Here is a 21318-nt window from a genome sequence, read left to right as displayed (position 1 = left end):
ATTTACTGGGAAATCTATAATGCTATCAGTTTTGAACAGAAGCTAGAGCAAGAGAAGATACTTCAGCATACCCAGTCTGAGATGCAAGCAGTTCTTCCATTTGTACTTAATGGTGCAGCATAAATAATCATGAAGAAAATCTTTGTGGTAGAGAGGGATGTGATATGGAGACTCTGGCAAGTCCTAGTTGAATAAGCCAGTGCAAAGCCTATACCCTTTTTCCAATCATGCACTGAGATTATAACTTCTCCATAAAGGTGTAATCTTGGCTATTAGCCAAAGCATTTCATTGTAAAATTGAAATAGTTAAATGTGAAACCAAGGTCTCAAAGGCATAGATTGTACAAGTAATTAGTGTAAGCAGATGGATCAAACTCATAAATACAACTCCTACAGTTTCACCACTTCTTACTCAATCCACAAGTAAGGTCTCATGGGGAGCTCCTTAGGACTTACTAACTGAAGGGGGAAAGAATAGGCCTGGTTTATAGATAGGTATACACGTAGCACATTCCATCAGGAAGTGCATAGTTGCTCCAGTACAGCCCGACTTGGGAGCCTGTAGAAGACAATGGTGAAAAAAAAGCTTTTCTTGACCAAATGCCAAGCAGTATATCTAGTTATCTTATATATATGAAAAACGATGTATGGTATAGATCTATATCAATGTATGGGTAGTGGCTAAATTTTATCTTGCTGGAAATTTAAAGAATAAAATTGGAATATTTATTTATGAAAAGGAGGATTGGGAAAAATATGGATGAAGATCACAGAATGAGAAGAAAGACAAAGAATACATGTACCAAATAGATACTTTCCAGAAGCATCCACTTCAGAGGAGACTTTTCATTATCAGGTAGACAAGCTGAACCATCCTGTTGACACCAGTCAACCTCATTCTTCAAATATTCCATTATGTCGTCAGTGGGTTCTGTATGAAGAAGATATGCAGATAAAAATGTGGGCTAGGTATGGGCTCAAAAAATGGACTTTCCTTCATTGAGGCTGATCTGGCTACCACTTGTCCAACTATCAATAGATGTTATGTTTAGACTACATTTGACCTTTTCCCTTAGGTGTGAAGTGATGATTTGTCTTCATGGGAATACATGAGTATATTCCAAATATGAGCTTTCATTCCATGTCTGAAATATTCCTGCCCGAAGATCCACTGGTAGATTTATAGAATGCCTTATTTATGGCCTTGTTTTCTCACACATCATTGCATCCAAACAAAGAACTCATTTTACTGTGAAATACATGTAACAATGAGCTCATGTACAAGGTATACATTGGTGTTACCAGGAACTCCTCACCCAGAAAGAAAGAGTTTGATAGAATAGTATTTGGCCTATTGTAGATTCACTTGTGTCCTATAATTACATTGTAGTTTAATGTATTATTCTAGTTTTTCTTTAGTTAGAATGTATTAGTCTGAGAACCAAGGTAAAGGTAAGCCTCGTTCATTAATATATTTAATAACTCATTTCTCTAATGTTTGCTGTTTATCTCTTCAGCCTTGGCCTTGGTGGGTGTGGAGGTATTTGTGGCCAAAGGAAGAGGGCATGTGCTGGGGAACATAGTCATGGTTCTGTTAATTAGCTTGTTGAGATTACCCTCTGGACATTTGGGGTTCCTCATGCTGCTGAAAACAGGAGTAGAGAATAAGGTCAGTCCACTGGTCAGTTCTTATTCCCAAATGTGAAGAGAGAATTGGTCTGCTATTCTACCACAGCAGCAAAGGGAGACTAAAGCAGAGGATTCACTGGAGTACCTATTATTCTTCCCATGTCCAGTCCGCACCATCAATGGGATATGCCATCCACCCATTAAAGACAAGCTGCAGTGAGGGCTCGGATCCTATAACAAATACTTAGATTATTATACCAGTAAAGATGTTGCCAAAAGGTCAGAGATGGTGTCAGAGAGTAAGAAGAATATAGAATAATTGTTTTTTTTTTTTTTTTTTTTTTAAGCTGTAAATATCATTTGTAGGCCTAGTGACCAGGCACACATTTGAGCACTTTGGCAGCTATAATTTAAATTAACATTTCTGGCTACCATATCTAAAAAGTAAAGATGATGGCTAATGTTATTATTGTGGTCCCATGGTGAACCATAATTGAACTCAGATTATTTTTCAGTGATAGGGTGTCTCCCCAAGGCTGAGAAGTTTTTCCTCTGAGTAGATACCCAGAATGGATGTGGACTGGAGAAAGGGGTGAAATGTACTTTATAATCTCCATTTGCTCTCCTCCACCTCCAGCTTCACTCTTCATATTTTGCTACCTACTACATATCATTAGAGGCTAGCCCTTATAGGTTTAGTTGCCTTTTGAATGTTTCGCTTCTAGTTGGATTTGGCCAATGCAAACACCAACAGGTGATGTTGGAGGGTTGATGGAGAGAAAGGTTGAGTTGCATTTTTGGTAGTGCTTGTGTCTATGTACAACTAGGGATCCTGTTGAGTGGTTCTTAGTTAGACTAGGCTCTCATTTTTCCCTTACTCTTTCAGGAATGTGTGGTAAAGATCACTGCAGTTGCAAGTACCTGGCTGCCTCAATATTCTTTTTTTTTTTCTTAACACTGGCCAGACTCTTTAGGAGTTTATTTATCAACTTAACTTCAAAATATTAAACAAGTATGCATGCTGTGACTGTGACTAATTCAGCTAGTTTCCTCAGAGAAGGAACAAAAAGCTGTGTCTGCTTGCAAAGAGGACTTAACGGTTCTCAGGCTCAGTTGGGTACATGCAGATATACTCACCCCAAGCCTTGCCATCCCACTCTTCCTCCACTAGTACCTTCACTTCTACATAACAGACTTGGTACCGTTCTGTGTTCATCTTGACTTGTGTTTCTGCCACCTTTACAATTAGCCCTGATTAACAACCACATTTTCCTTGAAACTTGAAAGAGTATAAAATCATTTTAAATGTCAGATTTAAACCTCTCTTGTTGCTCCCCATGCCTTGAGGGGAAACTTTGAAGCTCTGAGCTTGTTTTTCCTGTGAGCCCTCTGGTGCCATCAGAAATAGAGATTCCACCTTGCAGTCTGAACAAGCATCATTATTGTCGTGATAAATGGTCAATGAAGCAACCTTGATTTCCTAAAGTCTTGCATTTGACTTGCACTTTATTTCACGAAACCACATGCAATAATTTACATAATCATAATACTTTTGCAAATCATTAATTAACAATATCCCACTCCAACAGATGAATAATTCATCTCAGAACACCAACTTGAGGATTTCTATCTTGAGACTACCTCTGGTTCCAAGAATATATTGGCTAATGCAAACCACTTATGAAAATGCTACTGTGAATATTTGAACAAATAAGGAATCAGTTACATAGACAATGGAAGAGCCAAGAAATTAGTAGGGATCTGTGAAAGAGAACCCAAGGAAAGCAATAGCAGGAATCTTTACCACTGCTAGGTTGGAGGGACAAAGGAAGAACATATTGTTTCCAGAGCCCAGGAGACTGGATCCTCACTAAGACATGGAACCATAGGAGACCAGGCTTTTAGAAGCAGTTGTTGTCAGATGTGCCACCTGACACTGCTAGAACTTCTCTGGCCAAATTCAGCCAAGAAGAATCTTGACAAAGGAGTCTGGAAAATGCATCCTGGATAGGTCAGTGATTGCTTGAACTAAGCAGAGCTGGAGAAAGGGAGGAATTCATTTAATTCATTCAAACAAGCCACGGGGTGGCAGAATGTTAATGGGCTATACTGAATTCTGGCTCACTGAAAAGAGACTTAAGGGCTCATTTCCTACTAAGGGACTAGGTCTCAGCCAAGTATTTGACTTGCTCTTTCCTTCTCACGTCATTTCACGTTTATTTGGTGTCAACCAACTCACGTCAATATAAGATTTATTACTTAAACTAGGAGGAAACACTGTTAAAACACTAATAGGAATGTACACGCTCATCCAAAGAACAATTCCTAATAGCTCTAAATATACACTAAGGGCCTCCACAAATGCTTTCTTCTACTTCTATTATTCTGCAAGTCCTTGAGAGTCTAAATTCCAATCTAAAAATTTCATTCAAGAGTGAGAATTCAGAGCTCACTTTCTCTTGGTTAGATGACATATGGGCATAAATGACTCCGTGGGTTATTTTTGAGGCATATATAAAACTGAAAACCTGACATTCAAAATAGCCATAACTCAGTCAGAACGTGTAATGTTTTTTCAATCAGTATCTAATGAAGAATAAATGATGTAAGTAATCCTTAGCGGAAAGCACAGAGTTGCTGTGGTTGTGGCTTTCTTTTTTTGGGGGGTAAGCACCATCAGAAGCAGAAAATGGGATTACACCTGTTTGCAGAAGAACAGGTTATCTGTCTCTTATCGGTTGTTAAAAGAACTTCCTATTATATATTTCTTTTGACTACTAATCAAGGCCTTTTCCCAGATTAACAAGACATCCTTATGTTAGACATCTGAAGGTGGCCTTGCTATCCTGTGAATCAGAACGTCACTTGTCAAACTTGGTGCACATTTTTCTTTAAGCTTATAGACTGTTACCTGTGGCCACTCATGAGTAAATTTTGAGTGTTACTGCCCAGTCTTAGCGGCATCCTGTAGACGGCTACCTTCAGCTGCATGGTTTAACGTATTTGTGTGAACTCATAAGGCATTTGCCTCCGCTCTTCAAGAAACAATGTCTATATTATAACTGGTAAATATTCACCAATAACAATTCTATAACTTTCCTGAAACACATCCCAGCTTGCTGAGGGAATTCTTCTAAATCCGGTGCCTTAGGCTAGATTCCTTTTGCACTGTTTTCAGTAAAAATAAAATTATAGTATACTGTTTTCTCATAACATTTTTTTCCAAGCCGAGAGTCAGTTGTTTTTTATGTTTCTCCTTTTACCTTTGTAATTTCAATTCTACTTTCAATCAAATATATTACTTACATATTAAGTAATATGTTACTGGTATATTACGTAATTACTACTACTAATACATATTAAGAACTATGACTTTGTTACATAGACTCTTTTAGTTTATAACTTTTGTTTTTCATACATGTATTTCTATTTCTCAACTTTTAAATATAAAATTTAAAATGTTCCTGCATTCAGCTTACTTCTCTTTTTTTCCTAAAGCATTTTACTCACACCTTTAATTAAAAATAAACTCACCCCCTATTTACATTTCTACTTTCCCCCTACTTTCAGAGGGCAAAGATGAGAAGTTCTTATTTATGTTTTGGTTCCCAGTGCCTCTCAGAGTCAGTACAGGGAAAGGCTCAAGAACAATTTGATTCAATGGATGAATGACTGTAAGAATATATGTAGCGCTTACATGTAAGACAGCATTTAGCTGCTAGACAGAAACTGCCAACTTATGTATTTGACCCATATTTAGTACTATATTAAATAATTAGTCTGAAAGTAGACTAATTTTTAATTAAAAATAGGATGATAGTTTTCTTATTACAATAAAATTGAATATCCCACTTTAATGTCTACCTAAATCTTTCCATAATGAACTATGAGATTCACATAAGCAGAGAATGAATCTATTTTGTTCTGTTATTTCATTGGTGACTAACAGTGCTTAAAGCATAATAGATGTTTTGTAAGTGTCTGGTGAATTATTTAATATTTTTGAAAGGTGATAGACTATACCATTTTTATAGGTGCAATAACAGAGTAAATAGAACAATAGTTACTAATAGGTAAAAAATAACCAAAATATATTTTTAAATTTTTGTTTTTTATAGAAAATAATACTGAAGATAACAATAGTTAATTATCTTTGATCATTTGTTATAGGCCAAAGACAGTAATAAGAACTTTTTATGGATTGTATATTTAGTCCACAAACAGTCCTCTAAGGTGGAGAATCTCTATTTTATAAACAAGAAACATGAAATACAGACATTGAGTAAATTGCTTCAAATTTCATAACTGGCCTTGTCTGTCAGTATTTAAAGCCATATAATTTGATTCCACCGACCATAATCTTTACCATTATGTTATGTTAACTCTCAAACCATAAATAATACTTGAGTAAATGCTAATGTACTATATGCAAAGTACAGACCAATGCACTTGTGTTAGTGAGGGGACCCAAGCTGAAGGCATTCTTTCCTGTTATTTGATACATAGCTATTATACCCTGCAATAAGTTGTGCTCTTGCACTACTCGGGGTGCCTTCTGTAGGAAAGCAGGATGCACTTCTAACGGACCTGCCACAGGCAAGTACTGAACACATTTCACAAATTTAGCCAAAACTGGGACACAGAATTGATCCTCTCTTCAAAAGTTGTCCATCATTTTAAAGATGCGTTTGCATATTTTCTTTCCTGTGGGAAACTCTGCTAGGTTGTTTTGCAGCTTCAATTTACCACAAAAAAATCAATGAGAGTTCCACTGTAGTTCACAGTTATGCTATATAATTTAAATTATTAAAAATCATTAATACATGTAGTAAGTACATACTTTAAGGCAATTTGACTGAAATAGGCTATTAACTCAACAAGCAGTATTCAGTATTTCCTCCCAAAATACTGTTATTGTAAGAGTTATATTATTTGTGAAATAACACGTAGCTATAGTGATAAGATAAATCAATAACAGACAATAGATCAAAGCTGGAATTTGCCTCAGTGAGAACAATAAATTTGTCAATTGCGCTAAGTATTTTATTTAATGCTTACTTAGACTTTTGTGTTTGGATGTTAAATTATATATTTGTCTCTTTTTTCTTCTATATTTTTGTTTGTTTATCTATTTATTGTAGAAGACTACAGGATTGATTTTTTTTTTTAATGAAAGATCAGCAGATTTTAGCTTACCCCTCCCTACCCCCCTTTCATCTCTCTAGGAAATATATGACTTCCTTTACATTAGGGGAAGAGAGCATGAGCATGTTTCCTATTAACTCAGAAAGTACTACAGAACCAAGTATTTGGGGGAAGGGGTAAAATTTAGGGATATTTCTTAAAATGCACTAAAATCACAGCAGAGGAAAGTAGGTCCCCACAGTCTCAGCAGGTTGCCTGTAAATCTGAATGACATGCACGATGTATTGAAATATCCTGTGACGGACTCGCCACATTTACTGTTAACATTAATATAAGGAACTCCTCGAATGGTTCACCTTGCTTACTGACGGGTGGAATTATTTGTGTTCAACTGGGACTATAATTGGCATTCACCCTTCTCTCAGCCTTTCAGAATGTTGGCATTTCTTCTCAGAAAATTCTTAAGCACAGAAGGAACTAAATGAGGGCAAAAGATTCTTTTGAATAAGTGATATCAGCCTTCAAGTACCAACTAATTCACATTCTCAAGGTTAATTTGAGTAGTAACTGTCACCTTTTGCACAACAAAACTGTAGAAATTGTAAGGATTGTCTTTGCATATTTGTTTCCTATTTCACCGATAGTTGTTCCAGTCAATTTGCAGTATTTTTCTAAAACAATGCTTTCTGTCTAGAATTTCATCTGATTGTAAACTGAATAATAGTTTTCTTACCCCACGTAAACTACATTTATAAACCATTATAAAGCTATAATAACAGGATTTTATTCTAACTGGAGTTTCTTAGATATTCAAGTTTTCTTATAAATAAATGATTTTTCCTCAAAACAAACTTTAACAACACATAATACCAGCATTTTTTGTTAAACTTTTAGGTGGCAGGCACTATGCCAAGCACTTTATGCATATTCTCTCTTAATCCTAATATTCATGTAATATGTTGGTGTTATTGTCCTTCATCACTGTTGCTTGCTATTAAAAATGTGTTTTAATCACTTATTGGATATAGGGGTAGGTGTCTGTATCTCTCTTCCTCACAAGCCACACTTACACTGAAGCAACCATGTCTAAGGGACCTATTTGCAGTTGGCATTGATCTTGGCACCACCTACTCTTTGTTGGTGTCTTCCAGCATGATTATATGGAAATAATTGCTAATGACCAGGGAAACCAAACCTCCCCAAGTTATGTCACCTTTACTAATACCTAACGATCAATCGATAATGCCGCAAAGAACCAAGTTGCAAAGAACCCCACCAACACGGTTGTTGATGTTAAATGCCTGATTGGACATAGATTTGATGATGCTGTTGTCCAATCCGATAGGAAGCATTGGCCCTTCATGGTGGTGAATGGCGCTGACAGGCCCAAGGTGCAAGTAGAATACAAGGGAAAGACAAAGAGTTTCTATCAGAAGAAGTGTCATCTATGGTTTTGACAAAGATGAAGGAAATGTCAGAAGCCTACCTTGGGAAGACTGTTACCAATGCTGTCGTCACAGTACCTGCTTACCTCAGTGATTCTCAGCGTCAGGCTACCAAAGATGCTGGAACTATTGCTGGTCTCAATGGACTTAGTATCCTCAGTGAGCCAGCTGCTGCTGCTGTGTCTCACTGGCTTAGACAAAAGGTTGGAGCTGGAAGAAATGTGCTGGTCTTTGACTCGGGAGGTGGCACTTTTGATGTGTCCATTCTCACAACTAAATAAGGATTCTTTGAGGTCAAATCTATAGCTAGGGATACCCATTTAGGTGGAGAAGACTTTGACAACCATTTTTGCAGCGTTCAAGTACAAGCATAAGAAGGACATCGGTGAGAACAAGAGGGCTGTCAGTCACCTCCGTACTGCTTGTGAACGTGCTAAGCGTGCTCTCTAACAGCACTCAGGCCACTATTGAGATTGATTCGCTCTATGAAGGAATTGACTTCTATACCTCTATCCTCCATGCCTGATTTGAAGAATTGAGGGCTGACCTTTTTTGTTGGCACCCTGGGCCCTATAGAGAAAGCCCTTTGGGATGCCATGCTCGACAAGTTCCAGATCCATGATATTGTCCTGGTGGGTGGTTCTACCCTTATCCACAAGATTCAGAAAGTCCAACGGGACTTCTTCAATGGAAAAGAGTTGAATAAAAGCATGAACCCTGATGAGGCTGTTGTTTACGGTGCAGATTCCCAGGCAGCCAGCCTATCCGGAGACAAATCTGAAAATGTTCAAGATTTGTGGCTGTTGGATGTCAGTCTTCTTTCCCTTAACATTGAGACTGCTGTGGAGTCATGACAGTCCTCATCGAGCACAATGCTGTCATCCCGACCCAGCAGACACAGGCCTTCACTACCTGCTCTGACCACCAACGTGGTCGTTCATTCAGGTTTACGAAGGTGAGCGGGCCACAACCAAGAATAACAACCAGCTTGGCAAGTTTGACCTCACAGGCACCTCCTGCACCTCGAGATGTTCCTCAGATTGAAGTCACTTTTGATATTGATGCCAATGGCATCCTCACTGTCTCCGCTGTGGGTAAGAGTACAGGAAAAGAGAACAAGATTACCGTCACTAATGACAGTGTCCTCTGAGGAAGGAAGACATTGAGCACATGGACCAGGAAGCTGAGAGGTACAGAGCTGAAGATGAGAAGCAGGCGGACAAGGTGTCTTCCAAGAATTCACTTGAATCCTGTGCATTCAACATGAAAGCAACTGTTGAAGATGAAATAACTCCAAGGCAAGATCAATGATGGGGACAAATAGAAGATTGACAAATGCAATGAAATCATCAACTGGCTTGATGAGAAGCAGACTTTCAGAGAGGAAGAATTTGAACATCAGCAGAAAGAGCTGGAAAAAGTCTGTAATCCCATCATTACCAAGCTGTACCAGAGCATGGGGGGCATGCCAGGAGGGATGCCTGGGCATTCCCTAGTGGTGGAGCCCCTCCTTCTGGTAGTGCTTCCTCTGTGCCCACCATTGAAGAGGTTGATTAAGCCAACCTTGAGCATGGAATTAGCATTGTTCCACACAAAATACGGAAGGACCCAAATTTGTAGCAAATTCCATGGCAATTTTAAAGTTGAGATACTATATAGTAAATAACTGGTGTTCTTGATACCTAAATATGGAATAGGAAAAAAAATGGTGCACTGTATAAGCGTTGTGTTTTAAAGTGAAAAATGCAATGACTTAAATAAAACTGTATTTAAAATTGGCAAAAAAATAGAAATGTGTTTAATTAAATTTCTTATTATGTTATGTAATTATTAATATACAATATAAACTAATAATTTTAAGTATATTTTCAGAGTCAATACATATTTTGAAATCAAATCACAGCTTTGAAAGTTATACATAGGTGTAATAGCCAACAAACATTCAAAATAAATGTAAAAGAAGGGAGCTAAGACAGCAGGACAAAAAAGCAACCTACAAGAATGTACATCAACTAGATTGCTTGCATGATTGCATGAGCAAACTTATTACAGTTTTTTGTAAAATTATTGAATTGTAAAATTAAATAGAGCAACAACAATTACAAAATGCAGGACAATGTGGTCAATAGAAATATAGTTTAAATTTGGAATTATCTCTTAATATTAGTTTTAAAACCTATTTTGTTGGCAAAAAATATTTTTTTAATATTAATACTTTTGTCAGTATGTCATAGATTATAAACAGAATTTTGTCCAGGGAATAGGGCCATTAGTGTAAAGATGAAAACCGATAATAAAGAAAAGTAGTGTACTGTACATGCTTATATAAAACAATAAATCACTAACAACTATTTCAAAAAAAATGATGGATATTAGAAACAATAATTTAACAAGTTTATTAGAAACCTTTCAATGAACAAGAAATATCAAGAGACATGGTCTTATTAGTGACCATGGCACTATAATCTAATTCAAAATAATTGAATTATTAGGGTCAATTTAAGACTAGGTGATTTTGTGTGATAAACTATAATCCATACATCAAAGTCAATTAGTAACTAAGCCCATAACTGCCTTCAAATAAATGACCATATTGATTCTCATAAAAAGAATTTAATAGCAAATCAAAGATTATATGCAATACAACTTAGAGATGATTCACAATTTAAGTATAATTAGAAACTAACTCTTCTAATACTTAATTTCTACTAAATGTAAGCTTCTTAGAGAGGAGCATGAGTAGTAAACTAATAATATATATTTGTTTCTTGAATATTGAGGACATTATACTAACTGAAATAAGCCAACCAGCAAAGGAAAATATTCTATGATTCCACTTATATGAGGTACCTACTGTAATCAAATTTATAGAGACAGATATAGAATGGTGGGTGCCAGGGCCTGGGAGAGGGAGGGATACAAAGTTTCAGTTCTGGAAGATGAAAAAATTCTGGAGATGGAAGGTGATGATGAATGCACAAAATGCAATGTACTTAATGCCACCGAACTGTACACTTAAAAATGTTCAAAACAGTAAATTTTGTGATACACACACACACACACACACACACACACACACACATATATATCCACAACTTTAAATACATACACACATAAGTAAATACATAAATAAATATAATTTCAAGACGTTATCCTTACTTCCAAAAAACATCTAATCTGTTCAAGAAAGAGGCCAAAAGTGTCCAGTAATGAGGAAAGATTCAAGTCATGATATAGAACAGCACCTGCATATTTCAAGGAATTGACATATATATAATTCAGCTCTTTCCTACAGACATGCTTGATTATGCCTGTGCTGCATTCTGAAGCTTGGCTGGTCTTATTGGATTGGGGGCATTTGGAATCTCTATTTAGTTTACCTTTACCTCCAATATTGTAAAAAGGCATGCTGGTTTACCACAGTAGGTTACAAAGTCTATTGATTTTTTTATGTTATTCGGGCATGAAATATTTGAGAAGCATTGCTTACTAAGTTCTATGAGTTTAGATGGAGAGAAATCACCATGGATTGAAATAAATTTGTGAAACTACATAAATGAAAATATATCTAAGAGATCATAAAATGTGACTATAGTTTTCATAAGCATTGTAGTTGTGCAAACTCTTGGAGAAAAGTGAGCAAGTGTAAGTCATGTGCAGGAAATAATAAATAAGCCAGCAAAATGTTAATATAAGGGAACAGTGGGAGATACATTTGGAAAGTAGGTTTGGGAGAAAAGCTTTGGGAAATCCATAAATGACAGGAAAGAGCAGATAAAAAAGGAGAGGTTGGAGATTTAATCTCTGGTTTTTGAATTCCATTTCTTTTATGAATTATCAAATAATGGCTATAAAATCATATTTATTAATTGATGCTACCCTACTTAGCTTTATGTAAACAGAGTTGAAAAAATATTTTGACTTTTTTAATGACATTCGCTAAAAATCTAAATTGTAAGAATGTAACCGAAATCTAAGAATGATTTTTTAAAAATTTGTTTGGAATGTATATCTTCAACATGTATAAATCTCTGACAGTTAAAATATTTGGCCTCTAATATTTAAATAACTGGGGGGAAAAAGGAAAAGAATAATTTGTGTGTACATTTGAACTATTACTTTTGAATGTACCACCAAGTCCTGTTTACTAATGTGTGTCTCCATCATAAAATTGCAAATAATTGTGAAAAAAATCTTGGAGCAGATATCTGATGTGGTATGTGTGTTCCATGCAGTCATCATTTTATATGATGATTTCTGTAATTCTATTAAACTTTTCTGGAATCTCAACTTCACGAAATGGATGGCGACCGAAATGAGACAGTTTCTCTGTTAATAATCTGACCCAGTGTGTAATCACAATTTGTTAGCAATATAGTGCAATCTTAAAAATGCCTATACTCCTTTGAGACCACCCTGATTTGATAATTGGAGGTCCATGTACCTTATTATTGTATGTCATTCAAGTGTCATGATTGGAGTAACCTCTGAGTTATATGAAAAATGTTAAGTCTCAAGACATTGTGTATGATTTATGACGATTGTTTTCTTCTCAATTTACCTACATTCTCTAGGGAACTGAAAAAGAATCAGTCATCAGATTACCCTCAGGCTTTTCAAACAGAAGCAGGAGAATTGTGAGTCCCTTGCAGCTGACAAAGACCACTTCCTCCCTAATGGAGATATTTCAAAACTGGTCCTGGCACAAGTAAATATTTCTAAATGTCCTTGAATTTTGTCAGGTCACCTACTTCAGTCATGAATCTGAAAAATAAAATCCATAATGTAGGAGGCTTAGGCAAGTGGATTCACAATCAAATTTGCTCTATCATGGCTATTGTGGTCCATATCTCTAACCATGGCATCAATCACGTGAAAACATATTCATACCTGTGAAGATGTTTTTCTTTTTATGTTTGCTCAATAATCTTTCCTTTGTCCTAGAAATATTCTGAACTCAATCAAACAGTAACCAGAGTGCTAATAACAAAATTAGTCACAATTAATTGAGAGAGCTCGTTGACGGTACAATAGTACTAGGTACTGCTGCAAAAAATTAAAAAGAAGTTACACTGTCCCTGATATTTTAAATTAATAGTTTGTAAATATAAACTATAATTTGAAACAGTCACAAAGATTTTAAGATACAAATTTTTATTTTTAATGATTTTTATTAGTGGTTTTACAATGACATTAATTGACCTTGGAACATTACCATAATTAAACATTTAGTCATTGCTGAATTTTAACACTAAATCTTACGTACTTTACTACGTTTTACCACGTGGCATTATTTTTATCTTACGCATAGGATTTTCATATTGTATACTTATTTATTAATATATCTGCCTATGTAAAATGAGTTCCTCAAAGCAGGTACTCATTTTACATAGGTACTTACTCTGCTTATCCACCTTTCAATTTGTAATACATAACACTGTATTCTTTATATGTTAAATACTAATTGGATGTTAAATGAGTACATGAATCAATAAATGAATCAAGGAACTATAGGATATCAATTCAGATAATGCATACCATGGACATTTGGACTTCCAAAGAACCTTAAATATAAGCTAAGTCAAAGACAAAATGATAATTTTTCTCAAACAATTATTGTGTACCTAGAAAATACAAGGGGGACACATAAAAATTACTAAGAACAATAATAGCCTTTAATAATATGGCTAGAAATTAAAAGTAATACGTAAAATCAATAGTTTTCAATATGTAAACAATAATCAATTATAAATCCCATTTACATTAGTAACAGAAATAAAGTACTGAGCAGTAAACATACCAAATATTATTCAAGAGCTATTTGAGGGAAATAAGCAAATACATAACGCAAAGATCTGATATAAAATTTTAATGATTTTTCCAGGCATATAATACTCTTGAACAGGGTGCCTCAATATTCAAGAAATGACAGGCCTCCTTACTTTAATTATGGTGGTCATTAACACTGCACACCAAAAATCCTTTTTCTCATTTTTTTTTTTTTTTCTGGGCATGTAGAATTGACTTTCCTGTTCCCTTGAAGTTAAATATGGCCATATGACTTGCTTTGGCCAGTAAAATATGAGAAGTTACATATGTCATTTCCAGGAAGAAGCATTAAATGCCAGTGTATGATTTAACATGTTTCTATTACTACATTTTTTTACAGGATTTATGGTAGCAAATTTCAAGATGTAACTTCTGGATCACTGAGTAGCTATTATGAAAACTGACTACCCCACCGCCACCCTCACTGAATTGCGATGAATGAATATTAGACGCCAGAAATACAATTTTATTATGTTAAATCAGGGAGCTATGGTGATTACCTTGGAAATTTGGAAATATATTGCACAATGGAATATTAATCTACAACTGTGATCAACAAACTTTTTCTGTATAGGTCCAGACATTAACTATTTTTGATTTTATGTTTGGTATAGTTTCAATCACAACTACTTACCTCGTCTGTCATAGCACAAAAATAACCATAAATAATACCTAAATGAATAGATATGGCTGTGTCCCATAAAATTTCATTTTCAAAGACAGGTAAATGGTAAGATTTGGCCCGTGGGTTGGAATCTGCTGATGCTAATCTAAAACTTTAGATTAAGGCAAACGAATTCACAAGTAGCTTTACTGTTAATCTAAATTGACGCTATAGTTCATATGGAAAAAAAAAAAAACACATGTAATCATAGTTACAAGAAATCTGAAAAGATAAAAGTATTTGGGAAAAACTAACCCAAACAATATTTGAAACACCATGGTAGATTCTGACACATGAATCGAACCAACATATTATAAGGGAATAGATTATACAGTAAAAGTGTCACTACATATGAATGAGGAAAAGATAGAATGACTGATAACATTTTAAGCAACTGAGCTGCGATCTGAGAAATATTTAGATCTGTAGCTGACTCCCTATGACAAAAAAGTTCTCAGGAACTTATGTTTAAACACTTTGAAAAATGAACCCAAATACACTTGAAGAAAATGTGGGAGAGTGTTTTATACAATCAGGATGTGGAGATAGAATTACTTAACTTGGTATCAAACCTAGAAATCATGAGAAATGATTGATGAATTTAACTTAATAAAAAAATCTATATAAATGGCATGAATAAATCGAAAGACAAAGACATTTTTGAAAACATATTTGCAGCTATTATGAAAGTTCAATTCTCATTATTTACTTAATTTATAAAGGGATCCTGCAAATTGATAGGGAAAAGATCAACGGGTCATTAACAAAATGGCATAAGGTATTAAAACAAAGGTTACAGTAAAAATAAAATACAAATGAATTTTCAAAATATGAAAAGAAGCTCAACTTCATGTTGAGCAATAAAACAAAAACTACATTTTTTCTGAAAGTTTAAATTGCACATTTTTTGTGTGTAGAAATGTAAATTTCTGTGTGGGAAAATATCAAAATTTCAAATGCACATTCCCTTTAACTGGGAAATTTCACGTTTAGGAATTTATCCTACAGATATTCTAATATACACTCAGATTATAAGCAAAACATGTTTTTATGTTTATTAGAGAAAAAGACTGAAAACACCCCTATGATTATGATAGGATACTAGTCCAACACATTATACTTCACATATTAAAGGGAACTCTATGTAACTATTATACGAAGATAAATAAGACGTGTCTTACGTCTTGGTATGGAATTATCTTTAAGATAGAAGAGAAGGTCCAGAAAAGTCTATGGAGTGTACTGCCAATTATATAAAATGCTGGTATAGAGATAGAATATCTCTGGAGCAATATACAAGAAATTAGTAACATAGGTAACTCTTTTGGGAATGGGCCTATGGCCTGGGGAATGGCAGAGTGGAAAAGAGAGTTCTATGTAGTATATATCTTTCGCAACTTATAGTTTGTTACTGTAGCCATGCTTTATATATTAGAAGGGAATTATTTTATATTATATGACACTTGCTTCAGGAAAGGACTTTATTCTACATCATGCTTTAATTAGCCATGTAATTTTCGTTAGTTTTGAGAAACATTTGCTTTTCTATATTTCCTAGTTCTGGGTCCTCAGTCTCCCTCCTGAAGGTATTTATGTCAAATTTAATCTCTCATCCTTGGGCACTTGCAAAATGCCTGTCTCTGTCTATACTTCTTTGCTATATGTTCTTAGCCCCTCCACACGTTCTTCGTCTGACATGATATTAGGTCTTACATCATTCTCACGACCACTAATTTAGCTCCTGTTTATTAGCATCCTCTTAAAAATCTGCCAAAGTTGTCTGACCAGCTAAAAGTGCAGAGGTTAATATATTTTTGCTCCTTTGATAGTGACACTATACTTTTATTATTGTAACTTAAGATGAAATATTGTCAGTATAATATGTTGTTACATAATATTTATTTTGCAGTGATTTATGATTGGTAGATTGTTGATTTTTTTTATTTTTTGGTGGACTTCATGAACTAATGATGTGTGTGGGATCTAGAACAAGATAAATTGAGATGAAATCTTTGCCACTCTTACACATAGAACTATGTTGGACAAGTTACTTATCTTTGATATCTTAAATTATAAGATAAGAAGATAATAGTATTTACTTCATAGGGATTTTTTTTTTTGTAAAATAAATAAATAAATAAATAAATAAGTTTTTCCCTATGATCTTACTGTTGTAAGGCTGTGACTCTTAGGTCTAGGAAACAATATCTGTGAGATAGTGACCTAACATTGTTACAAACATATTTCTCAGGCAAAATTGCTAAAAGCTAAAACTTGCAGAAATTCTGACTACATGAAAAGAATGTTTTTGTGATGTTTGTTGTAAGAAGAAGAAAACAAATAGAATCAAATTTATGATAGTAACAAGTAACAAAGAGAAATCTTAATGCTTCAATGAACATTCGGTTATCGTTTCTCTTTTTGGAAAGAAAAACATAAGTGTATTTTCATAAAGGTAGGTAAGAGTCAGCAAAATTTATAAGGTAGAAAGTGCAATAGAAAAGTTGATAGGAAATTTGAAGGGCCTCCATTAAATTGTCATAATATTTGCAGTACAGCCAAATGGGAAAACCTCTGACATCATAGGGATAAGTAAAGTGTCAACTGGAAGTAAGTTTTCAAGAGTCTTGAAGAGACCTAAGGAAGTTGTAATAGTAACTATTCCATTAGTGATGGAAATCACTAATCACTGCAGGAAATTCAATAAGGAGCAAATAAAGATGAATGTAGAACTAGATAATATAATCCAGGTGGCAGTGATCACGTACATATTTTTTACCTTCATGGGTGTAACTTCTAACCTATAAAGTGCCAATCAAAAAGTTTGATCGTATTTCTCCAACATCTTGTATCCTTTTAGGAATTTCCTAGAGTTTTGAATCTCTTTGCCATTACCTGTAAACTGAGGACTCTATATAGGTGTCTATACAAGATTGATTCTTCTCCCATTTGTTTAAGCTGAGTTGTCTAGGAAATTACTAGGTAAAGGAGATTGTCATCGTTCTTGAGTCATCCTTACATAATCAGCCTCTACCAATATAATCATGCAAGTTTACCATAAGCATATACATATTGCTTATTTTTAAAATATGCAATTCTAAGAAAGACATTTTATTGTACCTTAAACAAAGGTTGAAATTGTAGCTAAATCAGCTCTTCCCCACATCAGTTAGAAAGGAGAGTATCCTTCAGGATTTACATCTGCACAGGGATGGTGTACCTCATGGGTGCTCTATCTCCTCATGGTAAACTTCACTCGATGGACCCTTTCTGGTGCACGTGCAGCCCCCTCTTCAATTCTGCATTTGGAAAACAATCTTCCTGTCCCACAGCATTCTCTTTGACCCATTGTACTTCTTCTAACTCAGACACCCCCTCATACTCTAACCTGATACTCATAGATATTTTTGTTTTATTCAGGTTTCAAAGTTTTCCAATGGTGGATGTGGGCAGGAAAGATATAGATACATATGTTTCAAATATATATATATATACATGTATGTGTGTGTGTGTGTGTGTGTGTGTGTGTGTATTTAAAAGATATATGTGTATTAATTTAACCTTGCACTACTTGGAAGCATTGCCTCAAAGATTGCTCTGGTATGAAGCATAATTTCTTGAACCAGGATGAATTATAAGAAAATCGTGATGGGTTGTCACTGTTTTCCCTTAGTTGTTTTCCTTGTTACCTAAAAAAGTTGGAACCAGCTCTTATGCCACAATTTTAATTAAATTATTGAAATGCTGTGTTTCTTCCAAAATGGACATGGATTGGATTACTGATGACATATTTTATAGAATAGATGAAATGAGCTTGTAATGATTCCAGTTGCTGATTTCTTCTTGCCTCCATATATACTTTTTATTTATGCTAGGAAGTCTCTGATGAATGGCAATGGAAGATGGGAACTAGGACTTACCTAGCACATACGTACACAGCCAGATTGGTTAAGCAGATAGATTAAATGGAAGACATGTGAGTATTCTAGGAGATATGTGATATATAGGAGACAAGACTATTTTTAATGACTCATTTTTTGGTCTGCTAATCAGAGAATGATGGAAAATCAAAACACAAGTTTTGACAAGGAAACAAGGAAAACTGGAAAAGCTCTAATCAATTAATAAGAGTATTTTTGCTGCTGACTAATTTATCAGAGATGTATTGCTATGAACAGATACAAAGAATGTCATAAAAGAAAGGCCATTAAGTGACAGCAGCATGACAACAGTTTTGAACCATCTATATTAGTAAGAATAAACAGGGAGCAACCCTATATTTTAGGTATCTGGGGACCGAGCATATAAAGTAGCAATAATTATTGCATTTATGGTTGAGATAAATTAAGAAAAAATCTGTCTTTTCTTTTAAGGCTTGCATGTGGACTGAATAATGAATAAAAACTTGAGACTTTAACACATATTATTCTTGAAAGACTGGGAGTTCTGAAAAATATTGTTACATAGCTGAAGTAGCACATAGAGGAAGGGGGAGGGAACAATTGGATAAAAATTATCGTAGAAAGACAAATGGGTGAAAAATGTATGACTGTTGTGGTTTACAAACTTAATTGTATGTGTATATACAGCTGTTTACCAGGCAACGTCTGCCTTAGGACATAGCCCAGGGTTCAACCTCCATCACGGAGACACTGAGCAGCAGTCCTCTCTAAATTGATTCCTGGAAATTGGATTCCCAGCCCCCTTCTCTAGGGTGGTATCTCTGAGTGCTAATTGGAACTGTCACTCTTTTATCACTATGGCGGGGCATTTCCCATAATCTATATTTTCCTTTCCCCCAAGTTCTGGGATGGTTTATTGCCAATCTCCTATACCACTGAGCTCATGCGACTTTTTTGAGAAAGTCTCAGCCCTTCAGGCCAGAAAGAAAAACTTTTTACCTGCAAGCAAGATATGGCCCCTCAGTGACTTTGCCTATTTTGACCTTCGCAATGTAGTCTCCTCCCTAGGAATGACACTTACTGTCCAGAAAGTTCGACCAAATCCCTGAAGGTCAAAGATGTGTGCTAGTAATGTGTGACCCTCTGTGCAGCTGTTTTAGCCTCCCCAACTAAAATGGAGCAAGATGTTCACATTCCTGCTCTATCCCAGAGGGAGATTTCTGGCTTATGAAGACTTCTTTCCAACAGCCTGGAGCAGTCTTTAAGTCCAAGTCTGTTTAAAGGACACAGTATTACCACTCTTACTACTATTGCTACTGCTACTGCTACTACTGTTATTCAAAGGACTAGTTCCATGATTCCCTTCATCAGCGGCCTAGAGACAATTATACAAGGTCTGATAATTAAATTTGCGAACTCACCCTAGGAAAAGTGCTACAAACCTCATTGCTGAATATCACTACGGTCACCTTCAAAGTACTCCCCTTGGGAAGCTATGCACCAATGCCAGCACCTAGTCCACACTTCAAAGCAAGTTTGGAACTCTTTTTTCTGGAATGGCCATCAGAGCTCTCATCGTATTATCCTGGATTTCCTGAATGTCATCAAAATGCCTTCCTTTCAATATTTCCTTTAACTCCAGGTAAAGAAAGAAGTCATTGGGGGCCAGATCAGGTGAGTCGGGAAGGTATTCCAATACAGTTATTTGTTTACTGGCTAAAAACTCCCTCACAGACAGTGCCGTATGAGCTGGTGCATTGTTGTGATGCAGGAGCCATGAATTGTTGGCGAAAAGTTCAGGTTGTCTAACTTTTTCATGAAGCCTATTCAGCACTTCCAAATAGTAAACTTAATGGTTAACTGTACAGTTGGTGCAAATTCATAATGAATGATCCCTCTGATATCAAAAAAGGTTAGCAACATTGTTGTAACAAGTTTGAGAACTTAGTTATCCGACCTCAAATAAATAGAATTAATATACAGATAGTTACATAGATTAAGTTTCTATGTTAATTTTGCTGCATTGTAGTAGAGTGACCAGGACAAAATGGAATTATTTATTGTCTTAGATACGAATTATCAATGCTTAATGTTGACTTAGAGCATAATATTAAAATTTATAAATGGTCTCTCACAGAATTCTACCCCTCTCAAATAAACATGGAAATAATGAGTAAAAGCTTATTATAATATTTTATAGTGTATACACATACAATAACTGTTATTGCCATCTAAAACACTCTGTGGTAATAAGTGAAGCCATGAATTTAGAAGTCTGATATTTTCAGGTATCTGTGTTTTGATGTCTTACCCTATATAACTGATCATTAACAACAGAAAATTTTCTGTAATTGACTAGTCGTCTGGCTATCGGTCCTCTTCCGATAGGCATTAAGTCATATAAAATGTTCAAAGTAGTTGGATTAAACACCTCACATTAATTTCAAAATATGTACACATGTTTCATACAGGAAAGTCAGCAAACATGTCTTGATTCTCATTCCAGTTTTAGCTTTATACTTCTTATCAGGCATTAAAAAATACCAAGATGCGTGCAGCATTTATAGTTTTCCATTTCCCCAAAACAGACCTCTATCATTTCTCTACGTAAATGCTATCTTGACTTTAGCCACTAAATTCTTGCCTCACTGAAACAAAAACAAAACTGCAGATCTCAGTGTAACATACCTCTCCTGCTGAGTCC

At 35.2% G+C, this 21318-nt stretch overlaps 1 pseudogene across 1 annotated transcript in view; it reads left to right on the top strand.

The window, feature by feature from the left end:
* The window catches only part of LOC308506499 (heat shock cognate 71 kDa protein-like), a 46645-nt pseudogene extending 36869 nt beyond the window's left edge, over nt 1-9776 (top strand). The window contains exons 2-3 of the transcript in view: nt 1518-1669; nt 7809-9776. The product of the transcript in view is annotated as a heat shock cognate 71 kDa protein-like (transcript). The remainder of the gene's footprint in view (nt 1-1517; nt 1670-7808) is intronic.
* Nucleotides 9777-21318: the final 11542 nt, after the last annotated feature.

This window comes from Rhinolophus hipposideros (genome assembly GCF_964194185.1).
Source record: "Rhinolophus hipposideros genome assembly, chromosome: 2".
Classification (NCBI taxonomy): Eukaryota; Metazoa; Chordata; class Mammalia; order Chiroptera; family Rhinolophidae; genus Rhinolophus; species Rhinolophus hipposideros.
This window is presented reverse-complemented; position numbering and strand designations above follow the sequence as displayed.